We start from the raw sequence: 21,777 nt of genomic DNA on the forward strand, positions 1-21,777 counted from the left end.
ATGTCTTTCTCTGTTTGACTTATTTCACTCAACATAATACCCTCCAGTTCCATCCACGTCGTTGCAAATGGCAAGATCTCATTCCTTTTGATGGCTGCATAATATTCCATTGTATATATATACCACATCTTCTTTATCCAGTCATCTGTCGATGGACATCTTGGCTCTTTCCACAGTTTGGCTATTGTGGACATTGCTGTTTTTTTTTTTTAATATTTTATTTATTTGACAGAGGGAGATACAACGAGAGAGGGAACACGAGCAGGGAGAGGGAGAAGCAGGCTTCCCGCTGAGCAGGGAGCCTGATGCGGGGCTTGATCCCAGAACCCTGGGACCATGACCCGAGCCAAAGGCAGACGCTTAAAGACTAAGCCACCCAGGCGCCCCATATTGCAAAACATTGTTAAGAAAGGGTATACTTGTTCTGAATCCATTCACTAACGTACCACTGTTTATTTAACCAGTCCCTTGTTGATGGACACTTAGGTTATTTCCAACACTTTACTTCTACAAATAATGTGATAATGAAGAACTTTATATACTCCATTTTGTAACTTCACTGTGTTTACATTTATTAGTTCCTTAACATTAGAAAATCCAGGAAATTTTTCATGTAAAAACCTAGGTATCTGTTTTATAATAAAAATGGAAAATCTAGTCAGCCTGTGCTCTCATCTCGCCTGGTAATAATAATCTGTAACTAAGAAGCAACTGCCTACTTTTGACAAGGTGCATGAGTCTGTTGGAGCTGTTATGCCAGGGTACGATAAACTGGGCGGCTTAAACAACAGAGTTATTCCTCTAGTTTTGGAGGCTAGAAGTCTGAGGTCAAGATGCAGGCAAGGTAGGTTTCATTCTTAGGCCTTCTCTCTTGGCTTGTAGGCCCTCTCACCCTGTGCTCACATGACCTGTTCTTTGTGCACTTGGGAAAGGGAAAAAAAGAGCCTTTCCTTACAAGGGTACTAATCCTATTGGATTAGGGCCCCACCCTTATTACCTTTACATTTAATTACCTCCTAAAGGCCTTATCTCCAAAAACAAGTGGCACTGGGGGTTAGGGATTCACCACATGAATTTGGGTGGGGACACAATTCAGTCCAGAGCACAAAGCATGTTCTCTCCACTTGGCCACAGTCTCCACCACTCCTTATTGTCTGCCGCACACTGACTAGTATCAGTTGCCCTCTGTCATTGCATGTGGGCTGCTGATTTCTTATAGCATAAATAAAAGGAAATAAAATAGTGATTAAGTCTATGTCTCTTCCAAAAGTGACAAAATGCAAGAAACACTGCCAGAGCCAAGTAAATTGGGAGCTAACCCATGTTTTGGTGGAAGTGAGGAACACCGTTACACATTTACACATGCAAACTGAATGTAACTTTGCCAAAGAATGAAACTTAAAGCACTGTTATGAACCAAACCCCAGGAAGTGCTCATACCTGTTCTGCTTTAGGTAGTCTGGTCATCTGCTTGGTCCCGTAGGTGTTGAAATCTGAGATCCCAGCTCTATTCAGTTTTGACTCCTACACTATCTGCCTCCACTGATGTTGCCTTATCTTTCCTCACATGTCATGCAAATGTGCAAATAAGGAGAGCAAACCAGCAGCTGCCCACCAGCCTCAAACACCAGCAACAGTAGCCTAAGCATGCATTTTTTTTTTTTCCTGCTCCTAGAAATTGCTTTGGGCCTGGGGAATTGCTACTGTTTGCTAAGTGGATGGCTACACTCTCTTTATGCACTGCAGACATCATTTCATCTGTTTTCCAGTCTCATATATATGCTGCAGTGTAAGCGATGGAGGCCAAGTTCTTACGCTACCGAGGACTGAAGGTTGCTGGCTGAGCTGGCTGCCCTGTTCAACTCTTCAGCTCAGAAGGAAGCCAGGATATTTGTGTTTGTTCATTTCCTTTCCTGAACATGAGCTTGTTGCTTGCTGCAGTGCAACGGGCTATGAATTCAAAACAGGATAGAACAGTTCAGTGGGCTACATTTCAGATGCACGCTCAGTGTGGACCAATGACCCTAGAAGCTCTCAAGCCACAAAATGGGGGAAAGGAACGCATAAAGAAGAAAACAGGTTCCTGTAGAACTTGCAGACTTCCTTGGGCCTAGTAGAGTCAGAAGTTCTAAGAATAATCATCTTTCTGGGGGCAAATCAACCCTCTTTTCAAGATAAATGAAAGGGATGCTTGTTATAGTACATGCAAATGTAGTGAGCAACAGCTTTAAAGTGAAAAGAATGTGAACATGTTTCTTATTTTCCAAGTCCTAGATTTCTTTTTTCATTCTTGGCAAGTGGCACACAACAAATAACCTTCCTTTGTTTGAGCTGATTTGTAGCGAGGGTACAATTCCAACTTCAGTGAAGCTAGTCTTTTGTTCTGGGGGAAAAGTTTTCCCTTTGCTCGTGTCATTTAGCTTTTCCAATAGTCTTGGTGCCACGCCCTCTGCAGCGTGAGAAAGTTTGCCAAAGTCTAAAGGAATAAGGCACCAGCCAAAGAAGATATTTTTGTGTCTTGGCTGACATTACTTTTTCTTGCAGTGTTTATGAAGCCGGAGGTAACATGACCATCATCTCAAAGTGAGGTAATTATTGAGCACTTATATATATTGTTTACTAAGTGCTTTACACACTTGTTATCTCATTTTATCCTCCAACAATCTAATGAAGATGGAAGCTACGTGAAGGTAAATATTATCCCAAGATCCCTGAACTGACCTGAGACTCTAACTCAGACCTCTTCATCCATTCATTCAGTTTCCTTCCTTCTTTCTTCCCTTCCTTCCTTCCTTCCTTCTCTCTTCCTCTCTTTTTCTTTCTTTCTCTTTCTTTCTTTCTTTCTTTCATTTTCTTTCTTTCCTTCTTTCTTTCTTTCTTTTTCTTCCCTTCCTTCCTTCCTTCCTTCCTTCTCTCTTCCTCTCTTTTTCTTTCTTTCTTTCTTTCCTTCCTTCTTTCTTTCTTTATTTTTCTTTCCTTCCTTCCTTCCTTCTCTCTTCCTCTCTTTTTCTTTTTCTTTCTTTCTTTCTTTCCTTCTTTCTTTCTTTCTTTCTTTCTTTCTTTCTTTTTCTTTCCTTCCTTCTCTCTTCCTCTCTTTTTCTTTCTTTCTTTCTTTTTCTTTCTTTCTTTCTTTCTTTCTTTCTTTCTTTCTTTCTTTCTTTCTTTCTCTTTCTTTCTTTCTTTCTTTCTTTCTTTCTTTCTTTCTTTCTTTCTTTCTTTCTTTTCTTCTTTCTTTCTTTCTTTTTCTTTCCTTCCTTCCTTCCTTCTTTCCTTGTGGAAAGAACACTTAACACAAGATCTGCTCTCTTAACACACTTTAAAGTTATTGTTGGCTGCAGGTACGATGTTGTACAGATTTCTAGAGTTTATTCATCTTGTCACTCACCACATTTATTAGTACTGAGCTGATGATGTCTGTCTACCGCCTATGTTTCTTACCCTGAGCTATTCTGTCCTTTAAAGATTTCTTTTAAGAGTCAAACTATATCAAAATAACATGTTAGCTCCTACACAGCGTGGTGCTGTACAGATGAGAGCTGATGGAGGCACTGGGGCCAAAAGTCGTCCACTGGGAAATAATCTTAACAGGTCAAGCTAGGAAAATTCCCTTCAACCCGGGCTTTTAGTCTATTTGTTGGGGACAGCAGATCACCTGCATAATTAAAAATCACCCATATACCTGCTACTGGGCAATGCCTGCTTTTCCTATGGAGTCATTTAGTCTGTTCTCAGATTATGAGAGAGAAAGCAAGGCCAGCAGAAAGAAACATGTTCATGGATTCCATACTAGCGGATTTTGTTTGGATCTATTTTGGTTTTCTCTAGGCTGTCGTTCTACTTTCATGCAGAGAAATCCAACATAAAATTAAAAGTAGGTGAATACTTATGGCTCTTAAGCTAATAAGAATCAAAACAACATTTTTAAACGAGTAAGATAAAGCTGCATTGGCCTCCAGCCCATTCACTTTCTTTAGCAACAAGAACATTGGGACACTTAGGGCACAAGCAATTTTTTCTTTATTCCTGTGTTACAATCTTAATACTGTATAGGCATGGATATTTCTTTGTATTTTTGAAGGAATACCTTTTATGATCTTCTCTAAGAAGATCAAATTAAAAATTAGTGTTCTGGAGGGGCGCCTGGGTGGCTCAGTTGGTTAAGCGACTGCCTTCGGCTCAGGTCATGATCCTGGAGTCCCTGGATCGAGTCCCGCATCGGGCCCCCTGCTCAGCGGGGGGTCTGCTTCTCCCTCTGCCCCTCCCCCATGGCTTGTGTGCTCTCTCTCTCTCATAAATAAATAAATAAATAAATAAATAAATAAATAAATAAAATTTTTTAAAAAGGGGGCACCTGGGAGGCTCTGTTGGTTAAGCATCTGCCTTAGTCTCAGGTCATGATCCCAGGGTCCTGGGATGGAGCCCTGTGTTAGGCTCCCTGCTTAGAAGGGAGTCTGCTTCTCCCTCTCCCTCTGTCCCCCCTCATGCTGTCTCTCTAGCTCTGCTCTCTCTTTCTTTCAAATAAGTAAATAAAATTTAAAAAAAATTAGTGGTCTGGAGGTACATGAAAGCAGATCATCTTACAGAAGAAAACCTATCTGATAAAATAATAGTAAGTTGATTCATACTTTAATGTATCAATGACAGTGACAGCAAACACTTATCCCCTGTAGGTGTGTGAAAGTGTCTGGATCCTTCTTACATTACAGACCAATGAAAAACTGGACAAAAGTGTCATCAGTCTTCTATGAAGACATGGTACCATCCGAGAGGGCTCTGAGCATCACGCCTGTGGGTGCCACACGGAAAGGGGTCTTGACTCTTGAGACTTCATTTCTGATTTTCAGGCAAGTCTTAAATTCACATGTTAAGTCTCACAGCCACACCATGCTTCAGACCACATACCAAATGGCACATCCAATTTGGGAATTAAAAACAAATCCACAGTTATTATGACTTTGTTATGCTTGAAGCAATGTGCAGAAGGTGGAACAGAATCTCTTTGCTGGCAAAGAAGACGATTTCCATTACTTCATATTTGTATTCCCCACCCTTACCTTGGAAAATGAAAGGGTGGTGAGGATAAAACAAAAAGGAGGTAGAATAGGAAACCAACAAAGAAATGCATGCTAGTTAAAAAAAGTTTTGAAAATGGAGAAAAATACAAAAAAAAATTGCTAAAAATTCACCTTCCAAAGACAACTACAATTTTCACGTTGGTTCTTTCCCACCAGTCTTTTTACAATGTTCTTCCCATTTTCAAAATATTTTATAAGATTACCTTTACCTTTGTGTTTGTCTCAAAACTAACATGTGAATTATGAAGAATTTATAGAAAACAAAACAACAAAATGAAAACAAACCATTGTCCAACCACACAGAAGCACTGTGGTTGACCTCTGAGGTGTACCAATTTTTCCATCCTATATATTGAGTGCTTATGTGCTACACACCACTATTCTAAGCACTGGTCATATACTATCTCATTTAAAGTGTACAGTTTTTGCAGTAAGGTATGTCTGGTTATTTCCATTTTGAACAAAAGAAATTGAGGCTTAAAAAGAACAGACTTGGGAATGAACAAGGTTGGTGAGATTGTGAAGCCTTTGTCCTTACCTGGCAATATCTGTCCATGTTACACTGGTGCACCCTTCAATTCTTAAAAAATAAAGAAGTCACCTAAATACATATTGTTTATTGACATGGAATTACTTCCTTTACTATTTGTAAATTCTGTTTTAATATAAAATATTAAAATATTTTATTTTATAATACATGTTATATATTATATATATACAATATTTTATTAAAATAAAATATAAATTACACGGTGAACATTTTGTGTCATTAGATATTGTTTTACAAATTCATTTTAATGACTATAGAGTTTCTATTTATTGATCCACCATCATTTATTCAGTGATTCCCTACTATTGGATATTCTGGTCAGTTCTAACTGTTTGTTCTAAGAAACAACACTAGAAAGGGATCTTTGTAATTAAAGCATAATAATGTCACATCTGTAATTGATAGAGCTGTAATTATAGATGTGAAATGTCAGCATGAGAACACGTACAAATGTGGTAGAATTTTGGCAAAATATTCTAGGTCACTTTCAGAAGAGACTGTGCCAACTTAAATTGGAAATCAGTGATATGCATGTCTGCCCCTTCACCAAAGTGGACTGTTAGTATTAATATTTTCCAGCACACTTCTTGCATTTATTTTATATGGGGTTGTGTATTTTTTATTTATGTCCTTGTGTCCTCTGCCAAAACTTCCATTGTGGCTTCTGCGGTTTTAAGAGCTCATTTAATCCTCCAACAATGAAGAATCAGAATGAAGATGGAAGTTATGAGAGATAAGTATCTCAAGATCCCAGAGCTATATGTGGCAGAACTGAGACTCTAACTCATTCATTCATTCAACAAATACTGATGTTTTCACAACATTATCAATTCAGTTTTTGCAGCATTAATTATATAACTCATCTTTTCCCCACCTATTTGAATTTCCAGAAAAATTTTGTAATAAATCCTTACATATAGATGTATCTGTTTCTAAATGTTCTAATCTGACCCATTAAGCTGCCTGTCTGTTTATTTCTATGCCGTGTACAGGAGACAGTGAATATTTGCCAATGTCCTTTTCTTTGGGGCATCATCCTCTCCCATTGCATGTGGTCAATCATGTATTCTGTTCCCAACTAGCACATGAGCGACAGGGTCCTACTTGTGCCACTCACAGCTTCCTACAACTCTGATCTCAGGGAATGGCTAAAACTTGGCATGTGACCCAAGCTGGGTCCCCAGCTTTTTCAACTGGACCAAATGAAGAAGATTGGCCCTGGCATTTTTTACTGTGGGTGTTGGGAGGAAGTGGTATTGGGGCTGCTTGTACTTACCTACTGAGCCATGTGGAGGAAGCCCACTTGCAGAGGGAAGGAAAGACAGCACACACAGAGCAGGGCTGAGGTAGGAGAGGAAAGCAGAAACATCAACAACAACAGTCTGAGTCTGTCGGCATTCAGTCTTCCTGGTTTTCCTCATTATGGGAATCATTTCTCTCCCTGGTTTGGAGTAACCTGGTTTGAATTTCTGCCTTAACAAGTTATCTGTAAATGCTTTGTAAATGATAAAGGACCCATAAAAATTTGAGGCAGTGATGACATCTGGGGAAAAGCATCATCACTTCTAGTATTAGTCTTCTCAAAACTCTCAGTCCAAAATTTCTTTACCCATAAAGTGGAGATCATAACCCTCATTCTCCCTGTTTTATAGGTTTATTTATAGATAAATGAAGAAATATATATGAAATCTAAAAAACACCATAAAATGTATTCTTTGCAATGACATATTTATTTTTCTTAACTTTGTCGTTCTTATTTGAGAGAAATTACTTCCAAATCTTCTGTCTGTGCTCCAGCCTCCTAATAGATTCATCAAGGTTCATACATGTATTTTATAATTAAATTTCTATAAGGTCAACCCTACTCAGAAGTATTAGAAAAAGGACTGACTTGTATTATCTCTTTCTATTCATGTAAAATTAACCACAAGAAGAAAACTGATTGCTTTAGTATTTTTTTCCACTGTAAAACGCCCAGTCCGAGAATTACCAATGTAGAAATGCCTCAGCTAATAAATGGTAATTTCAACTGTCACATCAAACCAGATGATAACAAAGTCTCAGTGTACTCTAAGGTGTCTGCGTGTTCAATGTATTCAAAGACTGCCTTCCTTCCTAAATTAGCTCTTTACAGTGGTTCACGCCCCATAGTTCTTAAAGAACAGCTCAGATAATTGGAAACGGTTGTTACATTTTTAATTCTCTACATCTTGGAATAATTAATGTGTATGGGAAGAAATTCTCTGAGCTGATTGAAACATAGGCAGCAAAATGATGGGGTTTTTCGGTCTATCATTTCATTTTAATCCCACAAGATATACTGGTTCTGCTTTATTCTCATGAAAAAGATTTGTGTTTGGGTCAGAGCATCTTGCTGAAGAACATCACAATATTTTAACCTAACAGAAATGACCATCTTTAAATCTCTCAAATTAATTTTATACTCCCTGAGGAAAGACAGTGGAAATGGCTGGGATCCACACTCTGAAGTTCCAAGTTCAAGACTTGGAAATTAGTGCCCGCCCACCCCCACCCACAAGCCTTGCTGCTGGCTCCGTGTGTTTAATTGCTTGCTCATTTGTTTTCAAACTGAAATTATATATTCTTATATATAATCCCTTTTAAACCTTGAAATTGTATTCCAAGGGAGAAAATAAGGTTTCTATTGTCATGTTTGATGGGGAAAAAAACAAAACAAAACAGTTTTCCTTCTTTTCATCTGCTCTGTGGCTGGTCATTAAGGAGGTATAATTAGTCAATATCTGCGACTAGCCTGTTATATTCAGATGGAACAAATCTTTTTTTTTTTTTTTCCTGGAACAACTATTATGTGTCTAGCACCATGTTCTCACTTATTTTATATCAATCTTGACAGCAACTTTATGAGCTGAGTATTTTTATAGTTATTTGAAGTTAAGAAAGTTGAGGTTTAGAGATTTATCCAAACAGCCAGCCCTGAGATGACATTATTTGTGCAAAGTCACACAACTAAAAAGAGTCAGAATTTCAGCTCAGGTCTTTCAAATCTATGCTGTTTGCTCTTTTGACTCTCTTCTCTCTGATCCCTAAAATTTAGAATAACTGAAAGTATCACAGATGACATATATAATAACGTAGATGAATCTCAAAGACGTTATGCTAAGCAAAAGAATCTAGAGACAAAAAAGAATATATGAATCATGTGTGTGAAATCCAAATTCACGTTTACTTACCTTTACTTCCTGTATATATCTCTTTGTATCTTCTGGATGCGTTTTCTTTTGCCAGAATACTTCCTCCAAGAGTGGTTTCAAAGAGAGTCTTTGTGTTAATCTTTCTGAGGCAATAATATGCTTGAGAATATCTTTATTGCACTTAAACAAAAACTCAGCTGGAGGAAAACATTCTACGCATTCTAAAACATTCTAAATTATTGTCTCCTTCAACATGGTGAAAATACTAGCTTAGTCTCATCTAATGTTGTTGCTGAAAAATATAGTGTGAACTTGACTTTTTTTTCTTTGTGTCAGGATTCTTTGACTTTGATGGTCTTAAACTTGACTATATTATAAAAAAAGTGTGGGCTTTTCTTATCTCTTTGGTTGACAGTTTCTAAACCCCTTCAATTTGTAGTCTTCCTTCTTTCTCTAATTATAGGAAATTCTCAGTCATTATTTCTTCAAATATTTTCTCCCCTCCATTGATTGCATTCTCTTCTTCTGAAGCTTCTCTTATCCTCCTTCCCTCTTAACATTTCTTTCTATAGTTTGATCTTTTTTGTCATACTTGTTGTCTTCCGGGAGAATTCCTTGGCATGTCTTTTTCCAGTTTAGTAGCTCATTCTTTGGCTATATCCATTCTGACATTCAATCCATTTATGGAGTTTCTTATTGTAATGATAACTTGCAATTGCCTCTCCCTCATAACCCTTTGTTCCTGCTTCAAATTACCAATATCCTCCTGAAAAATACTTCTTTTGTTTACTTTTTTAAAAATTGAACTAGAGTTGACATGCAATGTTATGTTAGTTTCAGGTGGACAACATAGTGACTCAACACTTCTACACATTACTTACCACTGTAAGTGCGGTTACCAACTGTCACCAAAAGACGGTATTTCAATATTATTGACTATGTTCCCTGAGTGGTACTCTCCATCCCTGTGACTTATGTATTTTATAACTGGAAGTCTGTACCTCTCAATCCCCTTCACCTATTTCACCCATCCCTCCACCCCTCCCCTTCTGCAACCATGTTTGTTCTCTATATTGGTTCACAGTCCTCTTGGGAGCTTTCCTGGTGTCATCTGAAACTGGGAGAGACTGAAGAAAGACACAGGCCACTCCAGGTTGGTAGGGGCCGGTTTTAATAAGCAAAGGAAACTTACATAGGAGGCTTGTCTCAAGCAGCAAGACAAATGGATCCCCGAACCTGCCCACCAAATCCTAAAAGGAAAGAGGCTTTAACCGGGTTTAGTCATGTAACTTGTGCGGGTGTTCTCCACACTACATCGCTATCTCAAGCCCATGTCCTAGGAACACCGTTTGGGAGCAGGAAAGGGGGGGTAAGAAGCCTCCGAGGGGGGGCGCATCTCACAGGTCAACTGGCTGTCATGTCTTCTCGATGACCTTCCCCAACAATTTATGAGTCTGTTTCTGTTTCTTTGTTCTTTCCTTCGCCTTGTTTCTTTAGATTCCACATAGAAGTGAAATCAATTAATTGTGCTTTGCCTTATGTTGATTCTCCAGCTAAATTCTGAGCACTCATTTTATTTCACTGTGAGCTCATGTTACCAGAGGGTCATCACCTCCCTCGGGTGGCCACCAGGACTTGCTGCTATCTGTTCTCCCACACTTCCTGAGCTCTGGCTCCACTTACAAGTCACCGTCCCTGGCTCCGGCATAGGCTGTCCCTCAGGTTTTCCTCCTGTGTGTGGTGACTTGGGCTGACCAGTTTGAGCTGATCTGGGGAGAGAAGAGAACACAGTTAAGAGATCTCCTTCTGCCTCTGGCTTGCTGTGGCTTCCGGTCCTCCTTCTGTCTGCTGTGCAGTTCCCACGCACACCAACCCACTTGAGGCGTCCCAGGGGGTTCTGACAGTCTTTAAGTTAATTAGTCAGGTCCATCAATTTCATTTTCAACTCTGGAGCATTTCCAGATTGGGTTCTGGGAGTGAGCCACTAACTGTATTTGCTTGCAATTTTGCAAATCTCACTTTGTGTACTGCATTAGAATGTGACAAATTTTAAAGCTAAATCACAACCACCGGCCCATCCTGTTTTGTTGTTTTTTCTTTTCTGGGAGGTCTCTGCTATCCTGAGGTTAGGGTGTCACTCCCACATGTGTTTTGTAACTTTACTTTGAATGAATACTTCTACAAGCATTACTTAGTATCTTTTTGTGTTTTTAAAATTTACATAGTGTCCTACTATAATTATAAAATAAATTTAACATTTTTTATATACTGAGTGTTATTAAATTTAATTCGTTTCCATTAAATTTAACTCATTGCACCAAATTCTTCATCTCCGTGCCCTTGATCCTTTACTGCCCTGGCCTGCCTTCAACAAGAACCTTGTTGAGCTGGTCCAGCAATAATCCCTCAGCCCTGATAGTTCCTCTTAACTGATGCTCCATCCACTGACACCCTCCTTGATGCTTGGCTATAAATCTCCACCTGCATTCATGTTCAGAGTTGAGCCTGACATTAAGGCATTTTTAAAAAATTGTTTTAGATTTTACTTATTATTTGTGAGAGAAGCAGAGAAACAGAGAGAGCATGAGTGGAGAGGTTCAGGGGGAGAGGGAGAAGCAGACGCCTCGCTGATCAGGGAGCCCGACCCGGGGCTTGATCCCAGGACCCTAGGATCATGACCTGAGCTGAAGGCAGATGCTTAACCGACTGAGCCACCCAGGTGCCCCAAGACATTTTTTTAAACCAAAGAAAAAGCTCAATAAAAGAAAAAACATGAAATCAGAACAAAAGAAAAAGGAAACGGCAGGCACACTGGGGTAAGGTGAGGATAGTTGCTATGTTTGAGAAATAAGCAGTGCCCTGACTAAAAAATCATGAAATCTTTTTATTTTTGGCTCTCTCTCTCCGCCAGCCATCCAAGATGCCGAAAGGAAAGAAGTCGAAGGGGAAGGTGGGCCCGGCCCCCCGCTGTTGTGAAAAAGCAGGCCAAGAAGGTGATCAGTCCTTTGTTTGAGAAAATGCCCAAGAAATTTGGCATCGAGCAGGACATCCAGCTCTTTGTCAAATGGTCCCACTACATCCGGCTGCAGCGGCAAAGGGCTATTCTCCATAAACATCTGAAAGCGTCTCCTGCGATGAACCAGTTCATTCAGCTACTCAACTGCTTAAGCCAGCCCACAAATACAGACCAGAGAAAAGGCAAGAGAAGAAACAGAGACTGTTGGCCCAGGATGAAAAAGAAAGCTGTGGGCCAAGGGGACTGTCCCCGCTAAGAAGCTGCCTGTTTTTGAGCGGGGGCGGGGGGTAATGCTGCTACCACCTTAGTGGAAAACAGGAAGGTGCAGCTGGTGATGATTGCACATAATACCGGTCCCACTGAGTGGGTTGTCCTCCTGCCTGCCCTGGGTCACAAGATGGGGTTTCCCTACTACATTATCAAGGGGAAGGCCATGCTGGGGCGTCTGGTCCCCAGGAAGACCTGCACCACTGTTGTCTTCTTCACACAGGTTAACTCAGAAGACAAAGGAGCTCAGCGTAGCTGGCGGAAACTGTCAGGACCAATGACAATGATAGATAGGATGAGACCCTGGCGAGGCATCACTGGGGAGGCAGCGTCCTGGGGCCAAAGTCAGGGGCCGCATTGCCAAGCTGGAAAAGGCAAAGGCTAAACAACTGGCCACCAAACTGGGCTATGGGTACGCTGTTGAGTTTTCTGTACAGGAAAGTAATAAAAAGTTCTCTTTCCAAAACAATCTTTTTATTTTTGCAAAAGGACTTTTTATTTTTGCAAGAAGAGTCTTTTTTTTTTTTTTAAGATTTTATTTATTTATTTGAGACAGAGAGAATGAGAGACAGAGAGCATGAGAGGGAGGAGGGTCAGAGGGAGAAGCAGACCCCCTGCGGAGCAGGGAGCCCCATGCGGGACTCGATCCAGGGACTCCGGGATCATGACCTGAGCCGAAGGCAGTCGCTTAACCAACTGAGCCACCCAGGCGCCCGCAAGAAGAGTCTTTAAGGGAATCACATTTTGATTCACAGAATGTCATTTCGCATGTTATCTACTTAAAGGCAAAGTAAATCAGTTGAACTTCCATTGATTTTAGTAGCCATAAGGCGTTACCCAGGCTGTGTGGCCCAGAGCCTTTTAAGGCTTGAAATAGCAGCCAAAAGCAAAACAAAACAGAAAATACCCAGAAGCTGATCTAATGTGCTTTGTTTTGAGAAGTAGCTTAAGGCCCCCTGTGCCTTTATAGTAATACATTTACAGAATAACTTGGTTGTCCACACACCGTGAAATGACTCTAAAATTTGTAGCCATGATTTTAAGTAGGAAGAGGAATTACTTTCTTGTTTATTGGGCAAAGCAACTGGCATCGAGGCTGACTAGAATGTTTAAGTGACTAATGGAACAATTGCTAATATTTCAGGTTTCCATTGGATGCTTGCATCTGTTCCTATTGGCTCTCAAGAAGGAAAATGCCTGGTGTGGAACGCGGCATAAATAATATTATCCTACAAGGAAACACTGCTTTCTAAATCTATAGCTAGGCTTTTTAAAAATCACTTAGAGAATTATGTTTCTATTGTGGGAAAGATACTTTTTCAAGGCCCTTACTTTGCTATATAGCAAAATGAACTCAAAGAAAATTCAACTTCAGATACAGTTAAGGACATTTTAAATTATTAAATTCATTTTTCAGTTTTTGAGAAAAGCTTGACTGTAAGCTCACGTTAGGGGTAAAATTAGAGTGGGCAGCTTTGTTTGTGAATCACACTCTTTCCTACACCAGCAGATTCTAAGCCACTTAATTCACTTTACATATATGTACTGACCACCTACTACTATGTGCTAGGCATTGTGCTAGGTGTGACTGTGTTCCAAACATAGTCAGGCCTGCTAAGTCCTCAAGGCCCCAACCCTGGGCTCTGTCCTGGGCAGGTAAGAATCCTACTGGGTCAGTGTAAAACTCTGACCAAATTCTTCATCTCCATGCCCTTGATCCTTTACTGCCCTGGCCTGCCTTCAGCAAGAACCTTGTTGAGCTGATCCAGCAATAATCCCTCAGCCCTGATAGTTCCTCTTAACTGATGCTCCATCCACTGACCCCCTCCCTGCTGCTTGGCTGTAAATCCCCACCTGCATTCATGTTCAGAGTTGAGCCTGAGGCTACTACAAAATCTCACTGTACTAGTCCCCCTGAGAAAGGTCTCCCTTACCATCTTTAACAAGTGTCATGAATACAACTTTTTAAAACTTTTTATTTTATTTTTTTAAGATTTTATTTATTTATTTGAGAAAGAGAGCATGCAGAGATAGAGAGAGAGAGAGAGCACAAGCAGGGGGAGCGGCAGGCAGAGGGAGAGGGAGAAGCAGACTCCCCACTGAGCAAGGACCCCAATGTGGGACTCGAACCCAGGACCCTGGGATCATGACCTGAGCCGAAGAAAGACGCTTAACCTACTGAACCACCCAGGCGCCCCTACAGTTTGTTTGTTTGTTTGTTTTTGTTTGTTTTAAACAGGAGCTGAGAACACACGGTAAAAGGAAAGAGTGAATCTTTGCACTTGTGGGGTTTATAGTCTAAACAATAAACAATCACATAATGAATCAATGACCATTTGGCTAAGTGCCGTAAAATAAAAGTTCTGGGTGCAAAAACACCATCTAGGAGAGGCATCTAACTTAGTTGTGTGTGAGGAAGGGTGTTCCTGAGGAAGAGCCACACTTGCTAAGAAACACGGGTGTGTAGGAGTTACTGAGGAGAGAAGGACACACCCAGGAAAGCGTGTTTCAGGTAGAGGATACAGTCTCAAATGCAGTCTCAGGTGGGAAGTAATGCGGTATATTTTGAGAGCTAAAAAAGGCAGAATTGCTGAAGCTTAGGAAACAGGGAGACAAGTGAACCATGTTAAGCTCTAGAAGCAAGTGAGGGGAAAAAAATCACACAGGGCCCTTGCTGGTCATAGGAAGAATTTTGGATTTTATCCTAAGTTACCCAGAAGAGTGATGGGATCAGATTTGCCCTGGAGAATGCTCATCTCACTGCTCTGCAGAGAATGGAACAGGCAGGACAGCTAGAGGCCACATGAGTCACTTGGCTAGAAAGGCAATTACCTAAGGGCCAAGGTGCACAGCAGGGGACGGTGAGATGAGTAGGTAGATTCAAATTTTAATTAGGGTACAGGTCTTTCACCTCTTTGGTTGGGCTTATTCCTAGGTATCTTACGGTTTTTGGTGCAATTGTAAATGGGGTCGATTCCTTCATTTCTCTTTCTGGTGCTTCTTTATTGCTGTATCGAAATGCAACAGATTTCTGTATATTAATTTTGTATCCTGTGACTTTACTGAATTTATTTATCAGCTCTAATAGTTTTCTGGTGGAGTCTTTAGGGTTTTCTACATAGAGTATCATGTCATCTGCAAATGGTGAAAGGTTTACTTCTTCCTTGCCAATTTGGATGCCTTTTATTTCTTTTTGTTGTCTGATTGCTGTGGCTAGGACTTCCAATACTATGTTGAATAGCAGTGGTGATAGTGGACATCCCTGCCGCATTCCTGACCTTAGGGGGAAAGCTCTCAGTTTTTCCCCACTGAAGATGATATTAGCTGTGGGTTTTTCATACATGGCATTTATTATATTGAGATATGTTCCCTCTAAACCTACTTTGTTGAGGGCTTTATCATCAATGGATGTCGTACTTTGTCAAATGATTTTTCTGCATCTATTGTGAGGATCATATGGCTCTTATCTTTTCTTTTATTAATGTGGTGTATCACATTGATTTGCTAATATTGACTCACCTTTGCAACCCAGGAATAAAACCCACTTGACCCTGATGAATGATTGTTTTAATGTATTGTTGGATTTGGTTTGCTAGTATTTTATTGAGAATTTTTGCATTCATGTTCATCAGGGATATTGGCCTATATAGTTCTCTTTTTTATTGGAGTCTTTATCTGGTTTGGTATCTGGGTAATGCTGGCCTCACAGAATGAGTTTGGAAGTTTTCCTTCCTTTGCAATTTTTTGGAATAGCTTGTGACCATAAAAAATCCTAGGGGAGAACATAGGCAGTAACCTCTTTGACATCAGCCATAGCAACTTCTTTCTAGATTTGTCTCCTGAGGCAAGGGAAACAAAAGCAAAAACAAACTATTGGGACCTCGTCAAAATAAAAAGCTTCTGCACAGCAAAGGAAACAATCAACAAAACTAAAAGGTAACTTATGGAATGAGAGAAAATATTTGCAAATGACATATCTGATAGGGTTAGTATCCAAAATATACAAGGAATTTATAAAACTCAACACCCAAAAAATGAATAATCCAATTTAAAAATGGGCAGAAGACATGAATAGACATTTTTCCAAAGAGACATACAGATGGCCAAGAGACACATGAAAAGATGCTCAACATCACTGCTCATCAGGGAAATACAAATCAAAACCACAATGAGATATAACCTCACACCTGTCAGAATGGCTCACATCAACAACACAGGAAACAGCAGGTGTTGGCGAGGATGTGGAGAAAGGGGAACCCTCTTGCACTGTTGGCAGGAATGCAAACTGATGCAGCCACTCTGGAGAACAGTATGGAGGTTCCTCAAAAAGTTAAAAATAGAACTACCCTACGACCCAGCAATTGCACTACTGGGTATTTACCCAAAGAAAATAAAAATACTAATTCAAAGGGATACAAGCACCCTGATGTTTATAGCAGCATTATCTACAATAGCCAAATTATGGAAAGAGCTCAAGTGTCCATCACATGAATGGATAAAGAAGATGTGATACACACACACACACACACACACACACAATGGAGTATTACTCAGCCATAAAAAAGAATGAAATCTTGCCATTTGCAACATAGATGGAGCTAGAGAGGATTATGCTAAGTGAAATAAGTCAGAAAGACAAATACCATATGATTTCACTCATATGTGGAATTTAAGGTACAAAAAAAGCAAAGGGGAAAAAAGAGGGAGGTAGGCAAATCCAGAAACAGACTCTTAACTATAGGGAACAAATTGATGGTTATCAGAGGGGAGGTGTGTGGGGGGATGGGTGAAACAGGTAATGGGATTAAGGAGCACACTTGTTGGGATGAGCACCAGGTGATGCATGGAAGTGTTGAATCACTCTATTGTACACCTGAAACCAATATTACACTGTGTTAACTAACTGGAATGTAAATAAAAACTAAAAAAATTTGTAATTAGGGGGAAGAGCAACATAGTCATGCCCACCCAGGGTCTAGACCAGGTAACTGTCACAGGGGATGACGGTATTCAACCAGTGACCAAGGCATACAAGGACATGAGGGGGGCAAGCGGATTTGGAGGAAGGTGGGCAGTGAACCTACTGGAATTCAACCAAGGCTGGAAAAGAAGCCCAGAAGTTGTGGCAGGGCCGATATCCTATCCTATTTACTTGTAGCTGCAGGATATGGGCAGCGGCAGCAGGGAGTGAACACAAGCCAACAGGTCCTTCTCGGGATGCCAGACATGGGATCCTGGGCTGGGCTGTGCCTGGAGCCGTGACTGCCTCAGTCCCCGGGCTTCCCCCCAGGGACCTGGCAATGGGTCAACGATTGGTACTTTTCTCTCGAAGCATGTATTTCGTGAGCCTGGTTTGGTGACATACAGATGCTGCTGGCTCTCACCTGCTTTTGAGTTTGAAGGTGAAAACCTTAAGCCGTGCAACAAAAGTAGGGGCAGCTAGAGAGCTAAAGAAGGTCTGAGAGACAAAAGAAACAGAGAGAGATTATGAGGGGACCACTATAGAAGCTCTTTTCCAGAAACTACCTTTTTCAAGTTTAAATTCTTTGGGGAAAAAAAATGCAGTTACTTGTTCAGCAGCTCAGGGGGAAAAAAAACCTAATCAAATCAAACATCAGAGTCAGATTCCACTCCTGGGTGCCAGATCATGGCCCACTGTCACTTCTTCAACCTTCCAGTCACTCTGCCTCAGCCACACCGGTCTCCCGGCACGTTCCTGCCTCAGGACCTTGGCATTTACCATCCCTTCTGCCTAGAGCTCTTTCCCCCTACACAGCCACATGGCGCACTCTCACCTCCCGTAGGTCTTTGCTCAAATGTCTCCTATTCAGTGAGGCCTTCTCGCTCTTCAATGACACACACACGCCCTCCCTGCCCCACTTCTGCAGCCCTATCCCTCTTTCCTGATTTTTCTCCAATAGCATTATCATCATCTCACATGATTGTTTTATTTGGTTGCTTGTCTCCTTCCACCAAGATGCAATCTCTGACAAAGGCAGTGGTTTTAGTTTTCTGTGTCTCCAGCTCTTAGAACAGGGACTCTCACAGAGTGAGCCCTTAATAAATACTTACAGAATAAACGAACATTTTAAGGCACAGGACACCGATGCAGCAGCTTTCAAATCGAAGCTGGTTGGAGCTATGCTGTGCCTGTGACCCCTGAGACTTAGTCTAGGGTTAACAGTAGACGCTATTTGCTGGTTGCTGGAGGGAAGTACCATGTTGCTCTCAGCCATGTGGGCCATTTGAACCTTAAGCCACAAGTGATAAAAGAGGAGAGTATAAGGATCATCTCTATCTCTTCAGTATGTGCATTATTAAGAACACCAGTGGTGTGGATCATCTAAAGAAGTGGTTGTTGAAAGTCGTTTCTGTTTACCACAGGCAAGTGTTTGACACGTACATATGCAAATGTGTGCCTGTGTACATATGCCTATTCATGTATGTATATATAAGTATGCTGGGCAACGTATGTCAGACTTACTTTGTAAATCCAGTTTCCCTGGCATTGCTCTTAAAGTGAGTTTGCTCTTCCCCTACACATTCCGCTGATGATGTCTGTTGGAAGCCTGAATGCAGTTAGATGCCATGGATAATTCATAGTAAATTACATTAGTCGTGTCAGATGTGGCCAGTCTCCAGTTCTGTATCCCCATGGAGCCACTTATTCCTGAGCTGGACCTCTGCGAGCTGCACAGAGTGGCCCCTCCAGGTAAATGTCTTATTACTTATTAGGCTTATTAGTCATTACATGCCTTATTACTAATTAGGCTCCTATGTGAACCTCAGGTCTGATCTCTTGCTCTGGTGAATTGAGCTGAATAGCAGGAAAGTCAGCTTCTGCTACTCTTTTGGGTCAAGAAAGGTCTGAACAAATGTCCAATCAGCTCTGCCTTCTGGTCTTTGGTCCCCTCTGATCTAGCTGGTCCTTTGGCTCCTCCTCGCCAAAGACAATGATAGTTGAGAAGTGCTGGAGAAGCCTTGAATGGAACCTGTTGAGTTCATTTTTCCAGGCTTCCATCCACTGATCCTGACCGTAAGGTCCCTCAGCCATCAAAGAATGAAGAAAAGTCCCAAACAGAGAACACTCCAAGCTCCATGTGATCACATCTGCCTCATGAAAAACAAACAAAACAAAACAAAGCAGAGCACATAGAGAATAAACCCAAAAGTTGAAAGAGAATCACAGTCTTGGCTTCTCCACCCAAAGTACTGCGCCTTCTGCTGCCTGGGTCATGTTATCTATCTTCAAGATTTCTAACTTGGTCTGGTCCTTCTGAGAGTCCCTCCTAGCAGCTGGAATGAGGACTTCCCTGGAATAGTGACTCTTAACTCATTTTTGACCCGAGACCCATTTGAGAATCTGATAAAAACCATGGACTCCTTCCCACAAAAACAAAAGGAGACACAAAATTTTCACACAATTTTAGAGGTTTCGCAGGTTCCCTGAAAATCATCCATGAGCATTCTAATACTCGTGTTATAGTCAGGATGCATGTGTTAGGGTCCTGATCCTGACATTGGCTAACTGTAATTGGAAGGCATTTAATCTTTCTTGATTTGACCTGGGGACCTGTCAAATGTACAGGGATGGTCTTTTCTTCTTTAATGTCTGTGGTTATGTAATTATTTTGGTATCCAAGAGACTGTTGCTTTAAAAGGGAAGCAGCAAGCTCTCTTTCTTTTATCATTTTGGAGCAAATGGGTTAGAATCAGCCGGAATAACCCATGCTCTCAGCTAACACTGGATGAGGATGCCATGGCCAGATGGATATTTTTGGGTGGCATCTAGGAGCAGAGAATTCCTACTGGGCATTAGACCTCTTGCAACTCAGATGATGTTAGTCATAAAAACAAGACTGAGTTCTCTCAATTTTTTTTATTGTAGTGTCTAGAAGATCGAGCAATCCACATCATTTTAATTATTAACGGGCTCCGGGGGAAAGGGTTGGTCTCAGTGACTGCTCAGCATGCTGGCATAATGACCAACACCACCTCAGCAGTTGGCCGTGTTCCATATTGACTAGGTAATAATCTGCCGCATGCAGCTGGCTGGGATAGATTAGAATGGTGATCACAGACACTGAGTAATCAACGAGAGAGATACATGCCACCCTATCAGAGTATCCTTCAAGACCGCCCAGAGTCACATCTGTCATTCTGAAATCCTGTTATGCTCAGAGAAATGCTTTATTTGCAGGCTAGTTCATGTTTGCAGAGGAGGTGTTTGACAGTTAGAGAGACCTTATCCCACAACTACAGACCTGCGTTTCTTGATAAGGTACTTCACTCATTTAGGTGTTTTAGGAATTAAGGATTTGTGTAGTGTTCACCCATTTTTCCCCGGAGGAGGGATGTGAGTGAATTTCCTGATTCCTCCTGCCTGGACTTTATCTAGCTTGGGTAAGGCATACTAACTCTCTCGAGGGAGAGACTTGTACAGAGGAATCAGTTCATGTCTTAAAACGTGAATTCTAACAGTATTCAGGGATGCTGTGTCAATGGAGGCCAGGGAGAATCTAAATTGACCCAGTCAGCTAGCCCTCTATCAAAAAAGATGATGAAGGCACAAGAATTTGGAAAGCAGGATATAAGTAATAACTCTTGAAGTACAGATCCAACAGATAAGAAAAGATGCTGCTCCTCACTAGTGGTCAGAGAAATGCAAATTAAAATAATAATAAGATATCATTTTATGTCCATCAGGCTGGCAACAATAATGTCAAAAAGAGCTATGATATTTATCATGGTGGAGATCTCTACCACAGAGTGTTCTTTCCCAGGGCCATTGGAAATGCAGTGTTACAGCCTTTTTGAAAAGCAACCTGGCCACTTCCTATTACAATAATAATTACACATACCCTTGGACCCAGAAACCCTGTTTTTAAGGTATGCTCTGTTTATTGCCTTGTAGTGATAAGAAACTAGAAACAAAGTAAAGTAAATCTATCAGTAAGAAAATGACTAAAAATATATTACATAGAAACAACAAGATGTGCAGTTTTGAAAGGAATGACTTAGGCTTTACCAATTAATTTGAAGATATTTCCAGTTACTGCTGAGAAAGGAATGCACCTTCAATAAAGCATGGGTGATATGCTTCCGTTTTTTTGTAAAGCTAAAGATGACAAAGATCCCACACACAGGTTTAGGTGTGGCTGTGACACTCTATGTTTATGTATGCATGAAAAAAAACCTCCGGAACGAATCGAATCAAATTTGTTATAAAAATGCACTAGAAAGCTTATTTGATATAATCATGTTAATGAATTGATGCAAAAGTATATGTGTAAATATAAATGAAATAAACGTTTCTAAGAGGGCTAGGGAAGTGAAGAACATTCCAATTGCTAGTGAAAAGAAACACATTTAAATAACAAAGTGTGTCTGAGTCCATTGAGACTGTTAGGATAAATTACCATAGACTGGGGAACTTATAGACAACAGAAATTTATTTCTCACTGTTCTGGAGACCAGGAAGTCTGAGGTCAGGTCTAGTGATGTGCTGCTTCTTGGGTCACAACTTCTCATGGTGTACTCACCTGGCAGAAGGGGCAAAGTTACTCTTTGGGGTCGCTTTTATAATGGCGATAATTCCATTCAGGAGGGCTTCACCCTCCTGAGCTAATCACCTCCCAAAGGCCCCACCTTCTAATACCACATCGCGGGTTAGGCTTCTACATATGAATTTGGGGG

The sequence above is a fragment of the Leptonychotes weddellii genome, chromosome 2 (assembly GCF_054177405.1).
Source record: "Leptonychotes weddellii isolate Sample4059 chromosome 2, ASM5417740v2, whole genome shotgun sequence".
In the NCBI taxonomy this organism is placed as follows: domain Eukaryota; kingdom Metazoa; phylum Chordata; class Mammalia; order Carnivora; family Phocidae; genus Leptonychotes; species Leptonychotes weddellii.